Genomic DNA, 20,199 nt, shown 5'->3' with positions numbered 1-20,199 from the left:
TTTATGTTTTGACTTTTTCATCCCTAACAATTAGAAAAGTATATATTGTATTAGGAAAACTGAAATTGGGAGAGAACTGAGTCGTGCTTTTATTGATAATCGGGGTCTCTTTATATAGAGGATTACAAGCATAGAGATAGAGTTGTACATGGAAACAGAATCGTACAATGATTGGATGTCTACGAATATCTTCGAGAATATCTTTAACATAAACCCTATTACAACTAGAGCAAGTAACCTAGAGTTTGCGCCAGACACATATTTTAGATTTAGTTGAACACTTCCCCTTGTATTGCCTAAACGTGGTGCTCTTCTTGTTACCTCATTAAAAATCTTGTCGAGTAACAAAAACAAAAATAACCTCGACTGAAGGGGAAAAAGAGCACAACACACCCTTCACGTTTCAAGACCAAACATGTAGACATCTCCCCCTTGGTGACTATGATCATGGGAGTTCGGAACTTCAGCAAACAAACCTACCAACATGTTTCTCAAAAGTGGATTTAGGCAAATAAGTCTGCCATACTATCCTCAAATCGAACCTAGTTCACTTTGATCTTAAGGAGAGTCTGTTATCGCTGATTATGCTTGGAGTTGTCGCCTTTGATGAAGCCTTGATGTAGCGTTGCTTCATTTGTTCAAAACAAGTAGCATTATCCTCATAAATGCTCATAGGCTCATCTGTGGTAGACTTTAAACCACAATTATTTTGAATATGCGTAATTATGGATCTAATCTATATACATTCATGAACCACTTCGTGAAGAGCAATAATCTCTACAAGGTTCGAGGATATAGAGACTAGGGTCTGTTTTGTAGACCTCCAATATATCGCGATCTTGCCCATGGTGAACACATAACCAGTTTGGGAATGACCTCTATGTGGGTTAGAGAGATACCCAGCATCATCGAAACCTTCCAAAGTACTTATGTCATTTTGGGATGGGGAGAGGGAACGTAGACCACTATTGGTGGCGTCCCTAACATGTGATGGGTCCAAATCCATCATCTCTCTGTAGGGATAAAATAAGCTCATATCAATTGTACCACTTACGTATTGAAAGATATCTTTAACATCAGTCCAAAGGCGTCGTGTTGGCGTAGAGCTATGTCTAGCTAACAAGTTCACGACAAATGAGCTGTCCTGTCTTGTGCATTGAGCTAAGTACAATAATGTGGCTATTGTACTCAAGTAGGGCACCTTTGCCTCCAGCACATCTTCGTCATCATCCTTTGGACAAAGAGGATCCTTTTCAGGATCAAGATTACGGACAATCATAAGGGTGCTTGAAGGCTTGACCTTGTCAAAACGCCTAAGCATCTATCAACACGATGCTCAAGTTCCAAACCAGGACATAATCGTGTTCTCGCAAGATCCTTCATCTCAAACTCGAATTTTAAGGGTTCAGCGGTTTCCCTAAACTCTTTAAGGGCTTCTAATGAAGATCATGTCTAACATGAACCGCGATAGAATCCGAAAGTTGTCTTAGAGACGCGCGAGCATATCCCTTCCCAATCAAGTAGTCACTTTAGTGAGCATTTCAATCTCATTGCAAACGCGCTCTATGGCTAGAGCCACTTGACTTGGGTAAATGAAGTTCTCCACAAACCTTCATGTATATTCCGTATCTGGATCCCCATAGAGATACGTAGTGACCACATTCGTAAGCTGCATGTTCAGTTATTAGGAAACTACCAAATTGATAGGGTAGTAGAGTGCAAAGACATCTATTATGAGAGAATATGTCTCATCGTAGTCGATTCCAGGGCGTTTTTGAGAAGCCTTGCTCCATAAGGTGAGATTACCATCTCCTTTTGTCATCACGCTTTCTAACGAAGACCCATTAGTCAACAGGTTTTATGTAGGAGGTGTTGGCATCAGTGGCTCGAAAAACCTTCATCTTCATTAGAGAATCCAACTTAACATGGATCGCATATTTCCATTTATGCCAAATTTCTCTACGTTGGCATTCATTCATCAAAGGAGTGTGGTTCGATATCATCGAACTCAACAAACTCATGCGCGACTACATCATCAATTATGATGGAGTTTTTATCCCACGTCTCATGTACACTAGTGTAATTTTAATAAAGCTCTATATTCTCAGGAATAGGTTCTGATGTTGAGCCGTCCCCTAATGATACTATAATCCAGAAGATTCTCATGAGACGGATTTTGAGTGTCGATAACCCAAGAATTGGGTTGTGCCAAAATATCCTTTGAACCCATGGGCCTCCCACGCATCCTAGCTGGGGCCATGACCTGTAACGCCAGAGTGTCACTCTCTATGGCGTTGGCGCCATGCCTACCTCCTTGTAGGGTGGCGCTACGTCCTCTCTACGGACATCCATCATTGCAGGCATGTTTGCAGCAGATATGTATGATCTCGTCACTTTAGCGGGGATCGAGATGAGACATAGTGGGGACAGACCACGATAATTCCCGTCGTTCCTCCTAAACATCCATGTTCTTATCTCCCCCTAAAGACAGGAAGGCTGTCTCATCAAAGAGCAAGCGCATTAAATGTTGGTGTCTCAAATCCAACTTAGTTGCCCATTCGTCTGTATGGATCCATTATAGTGCGCTGTGGTGGCGCAATTGGCACATAAATGACACACTCAAATATGTGTAAGTATGATACTGGTACCCAGTCACTAGCTATAATGCAAAGGTAGATTGAGTGGCAGTGGGTCGTAGACCAATTAGCATAACTGCATGCGATATTGCATCACCCCAAGTGGATATAAGGAGATTGGTGCGCATTACCAATGTCCGGACTACCATCGTAGTCATTTCTGCGAAATCATTTGGGTGTGTACATGCGAATATGATGTCCAACATCAATCTCATTGCAATAACCATCGAACGTTTTCGATGTAAACTCTCTAGCATTGTTAAGTCCAATTGACTGAATATGATGATCTAGGGAGTGAGCCCGTTATCATATAATATGTGCTAAGTGTAGTATAAGAAGCATTTACAGGTGGACAATGGCACACCACTTGAACAGCGTATTTGCGTGTCAACCAACATCATAAAATATTTAAACGTTAGCAAGTTGGTTGAATCAGTCCACAAAATTCCCATGGATTCTATGTAAGAACAGAATGAGTATTTTCATATCCTTTTCATAGGACGGTCTCAATCCGAATTTCCCTAAGGAACGGGCTTTGTAAAACGAGGGAGAGGCCTTCGAAGCAACCAATGAGGAATTTGGTTGGGCCTGAGCGTCTGAAACTCTATTTGAAGCAAAGTTGGTGATTACAGCATCACCTAAGGCACCATCGCCATGATGGACACCATCAATGGCCATAGGAGACGTCAACCATGGCATCATTAGAAGGGACTACGACGGCCCTAGGCCTGCGGTGGACGGCGGCTATGCTAGAGGCAGTGGCGCCGGCAGTCACACTTAGTCCATGAATTAACTTTTGATTATTGCTTCATTTCACTCAAAAGAATGGATGTGCGTGAGAAGTCTTTAGTAGACGGATCATCATATCATGACCAGAATGACCTATCCTGTCGTGACAAAGCCAATATGTGTCTAAATCCAAGAGATCTTGTCTCATAACTTTATTGGATTTAATAGCTCAAATAGTGATATAGAGTCCACTAAAGAGACATGGAAACTTCTCTAAGATGCGCATTTGTTCGCAATCATTAGAGGTATTGCAAAGGAACTCATTTCCGTTCTCTGCATGCATTTTCGCATGGAATCCGTTAGCTCGAGTAGCTTAATGGGGTTCGATTCTCCCTAGGAGCGTAGAGAATTTCTATGACGGTAATCAAGATGCCATTGGGCAAGCGCATTTGGGCCGGCCATTCCATATCCTTGAACTAATTCTAGTGGCCCAGCCATCGTAGTCACAAAGTAATATACTTAGAATCAAAATGGAGTCAAAATGAAAAGAACTCAAAATTTTATTCATAAGCCAACGGAGTACATCATTATTTCTTAACCATTAAGAGAATCTAATCCAAATTAATGCAAAACAATGGTAGTTGTTTGACTTCTTTCGATAACTCCAAATTAAATATGACCAGGTAAGTAGAGAGAAGTCGGTCAAGCAAAGCTCGCTTAAGTACCACTTATCTAAAAACCTTCCTAAACATCATACTCACTTTGGATGAGCCTATTGGAAGAAAAACTAAACCAATGGAATTTACTACAAAGTATATGACAATTACCTATACATCTCTTGGAAAAATAAAGACTTAAAAACATAATTGGCAATCTATTGATCTCAGCCAGATTTAAAGTCTTCAACCCTTCATTCTAAATCATCTTCTTGATTTTCTTGTTCCATATAGTGAGCTTCTCTTGCTTCACAATATGCTTTGTAGGCAGTGACAATATCTTCACGAGTTCTACAAATGTGTGCCCAATGACCGGACACTCAACATCGGGAAAATTCATCTCTATGCTCAGACTCCATTGATTGAGCTGCTTTGAAAGCACCTCAATCAATGGCTCTTAGTGTTAGTGGCGCCACCAACATGGTCAGAGGCATTGCCTCTCTCTCTCTTTCCACGTTGACCTCTTCGGTTCCGTGTCTACCTGTGTTGATGGTTACCTTCCTTATTAGAGCGAGAATATGGACCAAAACGTCCAGAATTGTCCCTAAATTTAGGGTTTCGCTCTTGGCGCCCTCCCTTAGGGGCGTGACTATAATTGGACTTTGGAATATGCTCTGTTCCCACGGGTCTTGAATTATCTTTCTTCACAAGGATGTTGTCATGCTTCTCAGTGACATTCATAGCTCTAATAAGCTCATGAAACTTGTGATCCATCATGCAGTAACATCGATTCGATAGTTCTTAGCAACCATCAAAGTAGAGACAGGGAAGCTAGAGAGAGTCCTCTCAATCAACATCGCATATGTGATATCTTTTCCACAGAATTCCATTAAGGATTTAATGTGAAGTGCTTCTGAGTTGTAGTCAATAACAGACTTGAAATCACAGAATCGGAGGTTATGTTATCTCACTTGTAGTTCAGGAAGCAGGGAGTCGCGAATGTTGCCAAATCTTTCTTCGAGTGAGACCCACAACCTTCTGGGGTCTTCTTCATTCATATACTCATACTAGAGTGAATTATCCATATGACTAGTCATTAGAATGATGGCTTTCGCCTTATTTGCCTCCAAGGCTGCTCTATTTGCTTCCAAAGCTTGAGTTTGCTCAACAGTTAGCAGGTCCTGGCTGGGCTAGAGAATCATATCCAGCATTCCATTGGCCTTGAGATGCTGGCGGACATCACGAACCCACTTGTGATATCCAGAGATCCAGTTGTTCCTAATGGAGCGAAGTCCAATTTGTTCAGGTCACTCATCCTGAAAGAGAACAAGACAAAAAAGGGTTAGTTTTGGAGCGAAAAAGGCTACCACGAAAACAATAAAATTTCTAAGCGTAGTCGCTTCCAAGAAATTAGGAACTTTGTAGCGTAGTCGCTTCTAAGAAATTCGATTCCAAGAAGTATTGGATTAGATCAAAACAATGATGTGTTTGTGATCGATCATAACTTCTCAACAAACTCTAAGTTTGGAGGACTCTACAAGCTCCAAGCTTAGAGTGAACACAAACCCCCACAGCTTCCCTATGAAGAAGAAAGGGGGGGGGGTAGAAGAAAGGGAGGTTGCAAGTCCTCAAGAAAAACAAAAGAAATTAAAAGTATGGAAGCAGAAACGTTTAATAAAAATACCTCTTTTTGAAGTCATTGAGAGATTGGTCGAAATGTTGGTCGCGGGAGGTTGAAAAGTCCCTTTGACAAAAATGGGCCGGAGGTTGGAAATCCTTTGCTCAAAATAGGCTGCTTCCTTCTTCTCCTTTTTTTTTCCTCTAACGTGGGCTGCTTTAGCCCTTTTTTTTTTCTTTTATCCCTTTTTTTTTTCCTTCTTCTGCCTTTAACCGAAGTGTAGGCCTTAGGGCCCTTCTTTTTTTTTTTTTTTTTGTTTCTTTCTTTCCTTCTTCTTCTGCTAACGTGGGCCTCCCTTTTCTCTCTCTTTCTTATCTTCTGGGCCCGCTCCCCCCCCCCCCCCTTTTTTTCTTCTCATCTTCTGCCCAGCACGTGGGCTGCTTCCTCTCTGTTCTTTTTTTTTTTGCTTCTTCTGCTGGCACGTGCACTTAATGGGGCCTTTCTTTTCTTTTTATTCTTCTTTTCTTTTCTGCCAATTGAACCATGTCCTCCTTTCTTCTTTTCTCTTTCTAGACCACTCCCTCATTTTTCTTTGCGGTAAGATGGATGGGATTGGGCTAGTGTAGGTACAGCAATCGATTTTCTGGGATTCTAACCGGTTCAAGATTTGCAGCACTTTTGCAGGCCAATCCAGTCACTTTACGACCGATTCTGGGGGTTAATTTTTTGATTCCTTGATTTTGGAGTCAAGGCACCAGTGGTGACAAAAGTTGACGGTAGAAGGCGGTCAAGAAGGATGCGAACCGAGTAGGAAACTTATTTCTCTTCTTGGAGGGCTGGTTATGTACTTTTTCGGCCGATTCCAGTGGTTCCACCGCCGGTTCTGAGTTCCTGGGATCGAGAGCTTCAAGGTGGGGGTAGGTACATGACAAGACCCGCCCCGGATTTCACCCTGATATCCGAAGAGGCCCTGCGGGGCTCACCTTAGAAGAAATTCTACCAAAAATTTGGCAGAACTTCCCCTGAAAATGGACTACCCAAAACCTGCAGAAAAACATATACACTTCTAAACCATCCATCCTTATTCTCTTGGAGCCACTCTGCTCCCCAAATTACAACATTCCCCAATTCACAAAACACAAAATGCAACTTGAATAACATTAATCCCACAAGTAATCAGAGCAATTCTAATAAAAAGGGTAAACAAGGAAAACCTAATTCAAAGGAAAACGCGGAAGCCACGCTGTTGACTATGCCTCAATTCCATGTATGCTCGACCTCAACTAATTTCGCCTGCAAACTGGGCATTTGAAACCAAAGGGCCCAGGAGGAAAGTACATAAAAACGTTAGCGTGAGTGGACAAAAATAAATAATTGAAAAGAAAAAGGATTTTATACTTTCCCACATTTATTTTTTTTAAAACTCGATAGCCATACGAATGAGCCTCTCAGGCTCAGGTGATAGCCTCCCAGGCTAAAGTACTCCCATATACTCTCGTTATATACCCACACGCCACTAAGTGCAGCGATTAGGATACTGGGCTTCAGCATTACTGTCACAAAGACAGTAACCAGCGCCATAAAGGCGGACGGGCTTCGAAAATAAAGTGAAATCAATCTCCGAAAATAAATCATATGCTCGAAATATAATATGATAAATAACTAGAGCATTACTTTAAGAAATAAATGCATGCATCATTATTTAAAAACAAAAATCCACTCACAGTACTATTCCAATGATCACGTATACGAGTTCCTTCATCGAGCAAGAGCTCGGTACATCGCCCTGTATATAGACTTGTAAATGGACCGGATTTTAATCCGGACCCGCTCCAGATCCGTGGTTATTGGACAGGTTTGGATCAAAAATTTTGATCCGTTGATCCGAATCCGTTAACCCGTTTATTTAATCGGTCAAATAGGGATTTAGGTCGATCCGATCAGTTAATGATCCCACCCATTTTCTTAATAATAAAATATTATTTTTTATTAACATATTATTAATTTTTTAAAATATAAAATATAAAATATAAAATATAAAGAATTTCTAATACAAATTTTTTGCAGAAATCTAAGGGACAGTCCATCACCCAAGATTTCAAGAAGCATTAAGAATTTTGATAATGTAATTCTACTTTTGGTGATCATGTTGTTTTAATATTTTATTAATATCTTATGAGGTATCATGATATAAATTTAATATTACTATTTAACATTTTAAAATATTTGAAATTATAAACGGGTCGGATTAACGGATACCCGATCCGTTAATCCGGCGGATACGGATTTGGATCAAGCTATCAATGATCCGCCGGGTTAACGGAGCGGGTTTGGATCGAATTTTTTTCTAAGTAAACGGATTTGGATTTAAGTCGATCCGATCCAAATCCGGTCCATTTACAGATCTACCTGTATACAATTATATTCGTGAATAAACTATTCAACAATTAAATACAACTCCCAAAATCAAATCCTCATAACTCATCTCTAATACCTCTTGAATTCAACCCAACTTCACCACTAATATCAATCCGTCGATTAAAGCATTTCATAGCGGAATAAGGGAAATCTGAAGATCGGATTCCCACAAATCGACATCTGAAACTCCAAACTTCGAAAATTCACAATCAATGTCAAACTCCTCCAAAATTCACAAAAAATCACATATTCAACCTCTACAACAATTATAGGATTTAATTGGCTGAAAAATAGAAATAAAAAAGCTGCCCTACACGCCGCCGCCGCCTTCCACAGTGGCGGCGATGCCGCCACCACCAGCAGCTCTAATGGCCACCAAATTTTGATAGCAGCACCTACTCAACAGACCCAACAACTTTCTCAACTGAGACAAAGCCAGAAAATGAGTAGAAGTACCTCAACAATTAAGGAGAAGGTTGGACCCGATTCGTGAATAGTGACCCATAATTTCAAACCTTCGATTCTTCCTTCTCGCGTCAAATCACTGTAAAAGGTTCGGAGAGCATCATCTACATCTCAAGGCGCTTCCAAAGGACTATGGTTTGTCGTCTGTGGGGGCTGAAATCTGGAGAAACCGGCGTTGATCTCAATCTGCTACAGTGACCGTCCTCTTCTTCTTGATGCTGCACCTTCCATAGTTCAAATTAAGCTACCAAACAAACCAGAAATGAAGAGAAGGAAGAGAGCTTTCCAACGACACCTTATGTGTCAAAATCCATTGCCGGATGGAAGAGTTATGGCCGGAAGAAGGTGAAGAGGTCGGGGAGGGAGAGAGAATCGGGGAGAGAGGAAGAGTGAGACTCAGTAAATTTCCGAGCACAGTAACTTGGCTTTTTATAGAAAATTATCATGAACAGTAACTTTAGTATTTTAGCCATAATTTTCTCATACGAACTCCGATTTTTACGTACTACATATACACGTGCTCGGTTTAACGTCCTCTACAACTTTCATGAGGAAATTTTCTCAAATTTTGACCCTAACAAAAAGTCAACTTTTAGGGCCACTAAAAGTATCGAAACAAAGTAAAAAGTGAAAATAGTTGTCATTTACCGTCCAAATGACTAGTAAGCAGGTGAATTAAGATACGGAACGTTACATTCTCCCCTCTTTATAAAAATTTTTCCCTTGAAATTTCATGCCGATTAGAAAAGAAAAGGCACACCAATTGATTCAAAATACCAAAATCTCAAAACTCATCCTTAGATTAAGCTTTCCTTTTCGCAACCTCAAATCAACAACCAACAGAAACTCTTATGATCCCCACTACAAAAGCAATGAAAACATGCTTATAATCCAAAATTATCAACATCCAAAGTCGAATCACTTGTCTTGTTGAACCATGTAGCACCATAAACTCACAAGTACATGAATTCCGGTGTAAAAGAAAATTCATTTCAATGGTTAGCTCAGATAACACATGGTATTGACGTCACAAACCACCCTATTAAAATTATAGCATTCATAATTTTCTCATAAAAGTCGCTTAGTGAAGATCGAACCCATTCACCATCAATATTGTGATAACCACAAGATGGTCACTGCTAATCGACAATTCCAAATCAAATAACTTCCTTAGCTACCACAAGACAACACTTCCTTCCTTGTTTGTTTGTGCTTAAATTCCTAATCGAAGGTCGTTCACGTAAAGGTCCCATAGTTGTCAAACATACAAAGGTCAATCTCGAACGAACCTATGAGTTCTTAATCAAGTAGGTTATGGGGCCACTACACTTCCGCTGCGCTACTCTGATACCTAACTAAAATCATTGGTCCAGCCTTGAAATGACGTTCCGAGTCGACTAGGAAAACTCCTTTGATAGCTACCTTGCTAGCCACACACATAACACCTCCCTCAAACTTTTTATAAGTACGATAATGTGGAAAACTTTTCTAACTCAAATGTGTCTCAAGAGATCTACTGATTACCAATGCCTCCAATCAAAACTGTTAATATTTCTCACAAGTTAGTACTCACTTAACTGCCATGTCATGTACCATGTCTTCAGAAATCTGGTGCAAGCAAGAATTATAACTACTAGCTCTACTCCAGCTCCAAGTAGAACATCTCCAACCAACTGTCTGACAAAACTTCATGACAATTTTATTACAGATACGACATTGTGGAATTTTTCCAAACTCTGTATTTACCAACTCCTTTACTGGACTACAATGTATCCAAGAACACTTATAAATGCTCCAAATCTGATCCAAGAGTTTACCAACAATAAAAGAAATTCAATACTTGAAATGAACGATTCCCAAACTGAAACCTTGCCAGACATTATAATTTGATCGATTCCATAGCAACCCTGCCGAACTCAAACATTCCAAAAGAAAGGTTTACCTCCGTTCGTGACTGAAAAATCCTATGTTCAAAGCAACCGGTAAATGGTACGATAAGTAAGCAAAAGTGCATCGTGTTACGTGAGCGTAAAGCACCTCAAATAATGCAGAGAAGAAAATCGACTCGCGGATTAAGGAGAAGAGGTATTGAAACAACAACATAATCTACAAGCAGGAAATAAATTCTTTCATAGTCCCCAGAAGACTAATCGAGAAATCCATCATAGAATAGTCCCCAGAAGACTAATCAAAATTTGTTGACTATCGTCACCCTACAAGGAAAGCTGCTACCATACCTTCGCTATAATTCAAAGATTTCAAATTACGATCATAGCCACATCACCTAGCACTTCCACTTGAATTACTATGGACACCCCGTGGGGTCACTACAACTATTTCTTGATCCCAAGTTCAACAATTTCACCCAAATGGATATCCAATGACAGTTAATAGTACCTTCATGCGCGATAAAAGTGATCACAACAGTCGTAAGACGATCCGAATGTCCTTGATTTCTGAAACCTTTCAAAACCTCAATACTCCCCTTTTGTGCTTTTACTCGGTTCCAACTTCCAAATTTCCCTACACACTTCATCCTCCCCTGACAACAACACCAGTTTTAAGATGAAGGATACCCGTCCAACATCATGTATCACTCCCAGCGATACCAGGATCCGACAGTGATCCCACCACACTTCCAATCAAATTCCAAGTTCAACCCATAAGGGGTTTGACTCAAAATATAACTTAGAACTCTGATCAAACTATGACCTGAAATAATTCCTGAATCAACTGGGAAAACCCATGTCCTTAGAGTTACTCTACTTACTACTCTTATAAAATCTCAACCATTCAATCTATCAATTGCTCCTTCAAGAACTTACTACATTTCAATTCCTATGACTTCACAATTCAGAAATCGAATTAAACTCCATATCACATAGTAATTCGCTTGAACCACTATGGATACCCAACAGTGTCACTACAGTCAATCCCCGAAATTGCGTTAAACCACTTCACCTAAAATCAATAACCAAAGACACACACTCTCGTACAATATCAATTACAAAGAGTTGGTTCTAATCTTCTCCATTATTTACCGACCAAGATCAACTCCATTGCAAAACTTTAAGCGTCCCGCCTACTTAAACTTAAAACACAAAATGACTTCAAAAACTCACTTCTGTACATCTCCATACTCACTACGATCCAAAGCTTAAGAAAACCAATTCATAACACAAAGAGCCACAAAAATCAATTTCCTTCACTTGAACAAAACTATATCCACAAGTCATGGTCAAGTCAACAGCCCATGGTGTCCAAATGGAGGAATTTCCAATCTGGTTTCCTTTGTGAATTGCATGGTATCGTTCCAAAATGATGCTCGCAACACCAACCACGTCTACGTGACACATCCCCTGAAACTCGGTTCAAAGTCAGAACCACTATTACTATTAGTCCCACTTCAAATAACCATTATGATTCTAGGTATTCGGAGACAACCCAAAGCTATAGTCGCTCGTCTCATTCACTTAAGCACGGAATTGAAATCCGTTCTCGCACCTTAAACCTTGCTTCAACAAACTTACTGGCATCGAGGAAGAAAATAACCACAACATTTCCTCGAATCATACTTCATAGCACAACTCAAAATTGTAGAGTAGTCTTACTCTACCATCAGTAGGGAAATGCAAAACATGCGACCAATCCGCTACGCAACGAAAACCCTAGGAGGTTAGCGTACAAGAGACATAGCACCTAAAGGAACATCATCTAGACATGTACCTTACACACTTAATGAATACATTAGCATCAAAGAGTAAACGATGGAGAACCGCTGTAGTCGGGCCATCACTCGGGAGGTACTGTGTAACATCAAGCATGTAAGGTAACAGAATGGAAACAAGATTACAGAATCTGACAACCTAATGCTCTGATACAAAGTTGACAGCACCTACCCCTGATTTCACCCCGAAATCAGAAGAGGCCCTGTGGGGCCCACCTTAGGAGAAATTCTACCAAAAATTTGGCAGAACTTCCCCCGAAAATGGACTACCCAAAACCTGTAGAAAAACATTTACACTTCTAAACCATCCATCCTTATTCTCTTGGAGCCAACCTGCTCCCCAAATCACAACATTCCCCAATTCACAAAGCACAAAACGCAACTTGAATAACATTAATCCCACAAGTAATCAGAGCAATTCTAATAAAAAGGGTAAACAAGGAAAACCTAATTCAAAGGAAAACGCGGAAGCCATGCTGTTGACTATGCCTCAATTCTATGTACGCTCGACCTCAACTAATTTCGCCTGCAAACTGGGCATTTGAAACCGAAGGGCCCAGCGGGAAAGTACATAAAAACGTTAGCGTGAGTGGACCAAAATAAATAATTGAAAACAAAAATGATTTTATACTTTCACACATTTATTTCTTTAAAAACTCGATGCATGCAACAATGGTAAAACATTTATCTTTAAAATCGAGAATCTTGTAAAGACAAGCCAGCCCCTCTGGTTAAGGGAAAAATCAGACTAGCCCCGCTAGTCAAAAATAATATAATAAGTAGGGGAAGAAGATAGTCATACGAATGAGCCTCTCAGGCTCGGGTGATAGCCTCCCAGGCTAAAGTACTCCCATATACTCCGGTTATATACCCACACGCAACTAAGTGTAGCAATTAGGATACTAGGCTTCAGCATTACTGTCACAAAGACAGTAACCAGCGCCATAAAGGCAGACGGGCTTCGGTGATCCCATCACCTCGCCACAAAGGCGGACATCAATGCTAGCATGATAATAGTCACCCAAGGTATGGCAAAAGAAAATCCGAAAACCAAAATAAATCCATAAATACATATGGCTTCCCCATCACTTGCAAAAGAATTTCCAACGACGTGTCCCACACGCCAAGAGTATCTCAAATCAAAAGCAGAAAGGCAAGAAATAATAATAAATCATAATCTCCATAATTCGAAACAAAACCAATTCCAAAATCATCATCAAGGCATTCCCAATGCCAAAACTGAAAGTCAATAAATAAATAAGAAATAAGAAATATAACTCTATCAAAATCCCATTTCGAAAATGCTTTAAAAATCTCAAATCGACTAATAGAAATATAATTAAATAGTATAATTCTGGAAATCACATTGGAAATAAATAATTCATCAAATAATATTATAAATCAGAACCAACTTCTGAAACAAATCATTATCGAAAGCAATTATATGAGATAAAGCGAAATCAATCTCCGAAAATAAATCATATGCTCGAAATGTAATATGATAAATAACTAGAGCATTACTTTAAGAAATAAATGCATGCATCATTATTTAAAAACAAAAGTCCACTCACTGTACTATTCCAACGATCACGTATACGAGTTCCTTCATTGAGCAAGAGCTTGGTACGTCGCCCTGTACACAATTATATTCCGTGAATAAACTATTCAACAATTAAATACGACTCCCAAAATCAAATCCTCATAAATCATCTCTAATACTTCTTGAATTCAACCCAACTTCACCACTAATATCAATCCGTCGATTAAAGCATTCCATAGCGGAATAAGGGAAATCCGAAGATCGGATTCCCACAAATCGACATCTGAAACTCCAAACTTCGAAAATTCACAATCAATGTCAAACTCCTCCAAAATTCACCAAAAATTACATATTCAACCTCTACAACAATTATAGGATTTAATTGGCTGAAAATCGAAATTTAAAAGCTGCCTACACACCGCCGCCGCGGTCCATAGTGGCGGCACCAGCTCTAATGGATACCAAACTTTGGTAGCAGCACCTACTCAACAGACCCAACAACTTTCTCGACTGAGACAAAGTCAGAAAATGAGTAGAAGTATCTCAACAATTAAGGAGAAGGTTGGACCCGATTCGTGAATAGTGACCCAGAATTTCAAACCTTCGATTCTTCCTTCTCGCGACAAATCGCTGTAAAAGGTTCGGAGAGCATCATCTACGTCTCAAGGCGCTTCCAAAGGACTAAGGTTTGTCATCTGTGGTGGCCGGAATCGGGAGAAACCGGCGTTGACCTCAATCTGCTACAGTAACCTTCCTCTTCTTCTCGATTCTGCACCTTCCACTGTAACATCCCGTATCTTCACTTACCCGTTTACTAGTCATTTGGACGGTAAATGACAACTACTTTCACTTTTTATCCTAATTCGGTTTTTTGGTGGCCCTAAAAGTTGACTTTTTGATCGGGCCAAAATTTGAGAAAACTTCCTTCATAAAAGTTGTAGAGGAGGTTAAACCGAGAGCGTGCATATATGGTACTCTAAAATCGGAGTTTGGATGCGAAAGTTATAAGCAAAAGATTAAAGTTACTGTTCATGGTTACTGTTCACGGTAACTTTCTATAAATAGTTGAGTTACGGTGGTACATTTCCATTTTCGGAAATCTACCGAATTTTCTCTCTCTTCTTCCCCGACTTTCCTTCCCCTTCTGCTCGTTTTCTTCCACCGGCGAATTCTTCCATTTCCGGCCACCCCATGACTGAATCCGGGCACCGGCAGGCTCGCCTCCTCCTCCTTGTCATGCCTGGGGTGGTGTGTCACGCCCCTAATCCGGGTCAAATTTTTTTTTAAATATTTCCCGAAATCCGAGGTGTGAGTAAAAATAAAAATAAACGAATAGAAAAAATAAAATCGACACTTTGATAATGGAATTGACTTCTCATTTCGGTATAAGGATAAATCCAACTCAAGATCACTAAGAATACTCACTTCCGGAATAATGATCTTACATATACAAAACTCCAACTAACTCTAATTGCTTTCGATCACTAATCTTCATAGTTCTTGTGTTTAATAACCTGCAAGACTGTTAAGGGGTGAGCTCAACCTGTGGCTCAGTAGGGAGCTATTTCTCTTCACACAAAAGATAACCAAACAATCATCATATGGTATGCATGAATGCATGTTCTATTCCCGATAATTCACACAGCAGAATAAACTGAGCCTACATGTCCCATACCATGTATTTTACCACGAAGGTGACTCAGAGTACTCAACTATATGAACTAACCCCCACCCAAAATCAATCCCCCTAACCCTCTTTTGCTAGTCATCTTGTCCATGCCCCTTTCGCCAGTCCCGAATTAACCTTTCAATCCTATACTAATTGCGCATTAACAATGGGCATACCTGGGATCTGGTACCTGCTGAGGTTATGGACTCAACTACGCAAAAGATAAATTTCAAACTTTCTTATATTGATAACATTACACGTATCACCATCACCACCCTTATACTTCATATGTACTCAATGGATGATGCATCAATTGATAACATATACTTCGCAATGTAATTGCATCAAATATTCATTCATTCCACGACAAACATGTCAAGCAACATATATGCATACAATACAATTGAGTAGAGGTTCCCAGATCCCCCTACCTGGATTTCAAGCTATTGTATAGATACATGTTCCTGCATAAAAAGTAAATATCAAAGTACAATTCACATTTCCTATGCATAAGCACATAATTTATTCTAAACACAAAGCTATGATTCTGCCTTAGGAACATACTTCAATATTGAGCTTATGTCTTAAGAAAATGGTACCTAAAATCTAACATTTGAAGTGCTAACTAACCAACCAAAATGTCTTGCAGATTTATTGTGAAGGAAAACTGATTTCACAATGACATAAGTATCTCATATGAATTCAGTAAATAGCGTCAAAAGTTTTGTTAAAAATAGAAGAATCTCTATGTTCAGTTGGTGGTCGAAATAAACAAGTTTGAATACAGGAAACTATTGAAACGAAATGGAACAAACAGAAACATAATGAAAATTGCAGAATTTCCTGATGCAGATCCTCAACTTCGAAAAATCATAACTTACTCTAGAAAAGTCTTTTTCATGAGATTTCAATTCTGAAATGATCTTTGAGATGTCTACTGAAACTTTCATGAAGAAACCAACTTCAAATACCCAGCCGAAATGTACAGTTTTTAGTAAAAAGAAAACTGTGTCAAAAACAACAGATTGCAGACCTCTGTTTTTAGCCTCAAAATTAACCACTGAATCTTACATGAAATTGTATGAAACTGTACAAATATCAAGCTTACATTATAAGCTTTTAACACATGCAAATGGTTTCTAAAATGAAGGTCTAGATCAAAGGATATGGTTGCTCAAAGTTAACTAATGATTATAATGCAGAAACTTGTTCTAGCTTTCTCCAATGCCTACAAACTAATGTTTGAGATTACTGCTCAGTCTAAGGTTGTTAAACTGATGCATATAGGTTCTTTGATCACTCTAACCTCTTGTTGTTAAGATAAAATAAGAATTCTAACCCAAACCGCAACCTAAGAATTACTCAGGACACCCATTCTTATGGAACCAATTCTCTAATCATCTTGATTTGTTTCTGTGCTTACAATCATTTACATTATTAACTGTAGAAAACATTAAGCCAACTTAGACAAGAACTGAGCAAAAACACATGAACAAAGTTCCATAGAAATAGAAATAGATTTTAGGATTGAAACAGACCTTTGAATCCCAAATCTAATTCTCCGAAACTAATCTTTGTAATCATGCCTTCCCTTCTCTTTCTTCTACCCCTTTTCTTTCCTCTTCTTCCCTCTCTATTTTCATTCTCACATATCCTTTTCTTTCTCCCAGTGTCTTTTTTTCTTTTGTTTCCTTTCCTTTCTATTTATTTCTTTCTTTCTATCCTACTCCTTTCTCTCTATCTCCCTCACTCATGTTCTGTTCCCCTATTGCTCTCATTGTAGTGTGGATATGAACCAAGTAGATAGCTGCTATTTATAGTACTAGTTAGGTTCTTGGCCATCAAGCAAAACAATTATAATTAAATCTGCATATAGATGTGTTTGTCCATACCTATCACTTAATGACTTAATCACCAAGCATTCAATAGATATACTTGTACAATCTTATCTCTTAATAGAAGCTTTCATCAGTAAGTATTGCAGAGATAGGTATGAAAGCACTTATCCCTTTATAACTTAATGACCAAGGTTATATATAAAAACATATAGGAAGAAAATAAGCTTTATTTCTACAATCTGGGGATATCCATGTGATAGCAGTAGACTAGAAGTTTTAATGATGGATAAATAGAGCTTGAGCTATAAATTGAGTGATGCCACCTCAAGCTACTAGCTAGCTTAGTCTACAGGTTCAACAAAACCTATAATTCCTAACTTTGCATAATCACCCAAATAGAATACTTATTCACACTTGGATATGAACAATGACTAATAAGAGATTCATTGATTGGGTTTATAAGGTCTCATCCGAAAATGTTTAAACTAATTGAGTAAAACTAGCTTCCTCACAAGTCTACATGTAATAGGTAATAGACTTCTTGAACTCACACACTAACACACACACACACACACAAGCTAGTAAAGAAAATATTATCACACGATCTAATATATAATTAAAATTTCGGGTTCTTACATGGTGTTTTGCGGTGGCTCGGCCAGAGGAGCTCGGAATTGAGCCGCGAAGTTTACTGTAGCCGAACAGAGGTTTCGTCGATTTTCGGCTATTCCGGCCGTTTCTGGCCACCAAACCACTGTCGAAGGCGCGGTTTTTGCCAAGGATCGTTTTGCCCCTAGCCTTGAGCCACGATTTGCAGTGTAGAAGGAGAATCAAGGAGAACCCGATTCTAGGGTTCTTGGGTTTTCTGGGCTCGTGTTCAACTGCCAAATTGGAGCTCTTCGAGGTAAAATTGGAAAATGTTGTGAACATGAAAAATGTTGGGTCTGATGAGTAGGTGGTACTGCCGAAATTTGGTGACCATTGGAGGTGGTGGCCACCGGCGCGTGAGCCCCACGCGCCGCCATTGTGGGTGGCGCGTGGAGGCGTGTAGGGCAGCGTTTTAATTCTGGTTTTTAGCCCATTAAATCCTATAAATTGTGTAGAGCTTGTATGTGAAGTTTGGTAATTTTTGGAGAAACTTGGAATTAATTATGAATTTTTGAAGTTTAGGGTTTTGATTATCGAATTACGAGAATCCGACCGTCGGATATCTCTCGGTTCTGCCTTGGAACCTTTAAATTAACGAATTGGTATTAGTGGTATAATTTGGGCTGAATCCGAGGAGAATGGGAGATGTAATTATGAGGAATTGATTTTAGGAATCGTATTAAATTGTTGAATAATTATTCACGGAATATAATCGTGTACAGGACGACGTACCGAGCTATTGCTCGATGACGGAAATCGAATGCGTGATCGTCGGAATAGTACTGTGAGTGGACTTTTGTTTTTAAGTAAATGATGCATGCATTTATTTTGAAATTATTGGTTTATTTAATTATCGTTTTATTTATCGAGCATAATATTTTGTCTTGGATTATAATTTGACATTGATTTTTCATGAGTTTCGGATATGAACTTATTATGCTCGGATTTGGATTTATGATTTAATTTCAGAAATATGATTTATTGTCGGAGATTATTTATACATTATTTTCAATTATGATTCGGAAATGGATTTTGAGCCTTCGATAAGTATCTCCGATATATGACTTTTATTTGAAAGCATGATTTTCGATGAATTATTTTCCGAGGTGATTTCCGGAATTATACTATTTACATTATATTTATATTCGTCGATTTGAGATTTTTTAAGAGATTTTCGAAATGAGTTTTTGATGGAGTTAGTTTTCATATTTATTTATCGACCTTCGGTTTTGGCATTGGGAATGCCTTGATGATGATCTTGGAATTGGTTTTGTTTCAATTTATGGAGATTATGTTTTATTATTATTTTCTCTCCTATTTTTTTTTTTTTTTTGAACTTGAGATTATCTTGGCGTGTGGGACACGTCGTTGGAAATTCATTTGCGAGAGATGGGGGAAGCTTTATGGATTTATGTGGTTTTCGGATTTTCTTTTGCCATACTTTGGGTGACTATTATCATTGCTAGCATTGATCGTCCGCCTTTGTGGCGAGGTGATGGGATCACCGAAGCCCGTCCGCCTTTGTGGCGCTGGTTACTGTCTTTGTGACAGTAATGCTGAAGCCCAGTATCCTAATCGCTACACACAGTGGCGTGTGGGTATATAACGGAGTATATGGAAGTACTTTAGCCTGGGAGGCTATCACCCGAGCGTGGGAGGCTCATTCGTATGGCTATCATCTTCCCCTACTCATTGTATTATTGCTGGGCTAGCGGGGTCTAGTCCCATTTTCACTGTAGCCAGCGGGGCTGGTCTTATTTCTTTTCTTGAGAAATGAGATTTCCGTTTTTGAAATTCTTGGTTTTAAAGCTAAATGTGTTTTCTTATTGCTGCATGCATCGAGTTTTTAAAGAAATAAACGTGGGAAAGTATGAAATCTTTTTCTTTTTAATTTGTTTATTTTTGTCCACTCACGCTAACGTTTTTACGTACTTTTCCCTGGGCCCTTCGGTTTCCAAATGCCCAGTTTGCAGGTGAAATTAGATGAGGTCGGGCATACATGGAGTCGAGGCATAGCTAACAGCATTGCTTCCTCGTACTCATTCTATTTCTGTGTTCTTTGTTACCTAATGGAATAGTATTGCTCTGATAACCTGTGAAATTAATCTTGTAATGTGGGTTGATACTGTTATTTGCGAAATTGGAGTTGTGATTTGGGGAGCAGGTGGCTCCAGGAGGATAAGGATGGGTTGATTTAGAAGTGTAAATTTTCTTTCTACAGGTTTTGGGTGGTTCATTTTAGGGGAAGTTCTGCC

General features: G+C 39.2%; 1 long non-coding RNA gene across 2 annotated transcripts; it reads right to left on the bottom strand.

Moving 5' to 3' along the window:
- Window positions 1-15,026: 15,026 nt before the first annotated feature.
- On the bottom strand, window positions 15,027-17,228 carry LOC112170376. Of its 2 annotated transcripts, none has more exons than XR_005801591.1 (3): window positions 16,997-17,228; window positions 15,890-15,922; window positions 15,027-15,303 (listed from the first exon to the last, which is right to left on the bottom strand). It is a non-coding gene; the product is annotated as an uncharacterized LOC112170376 (long non-coding RNA). The 2 variants fall into 2 exon arrangements; XR_002925072.2 differs by having other exon boundaries at window positions 15,028-15,311.
- Window positions 17,229-20,199: the final 2,971 nt, after the last annotated feature.

This window comes from Rosa chinensis, chromosome 6 (genome assembly GCF_002994745.2).
Source record: "Rosa chinensis cultivar Old Blush chromosome 6, RchiOBHm-V2, whole genome shotgun sequence".
NCBI lineage: Eukaryota > Viridiplantae > Streptophyta > Magnoliopsida > Rosales > Rosaceae > Rosa > Rosa chinensis.
Note: the sequence above shows the minus strand (reverse complement) of the source record. Positions and strands in the feature narration are given on the sequence as shown.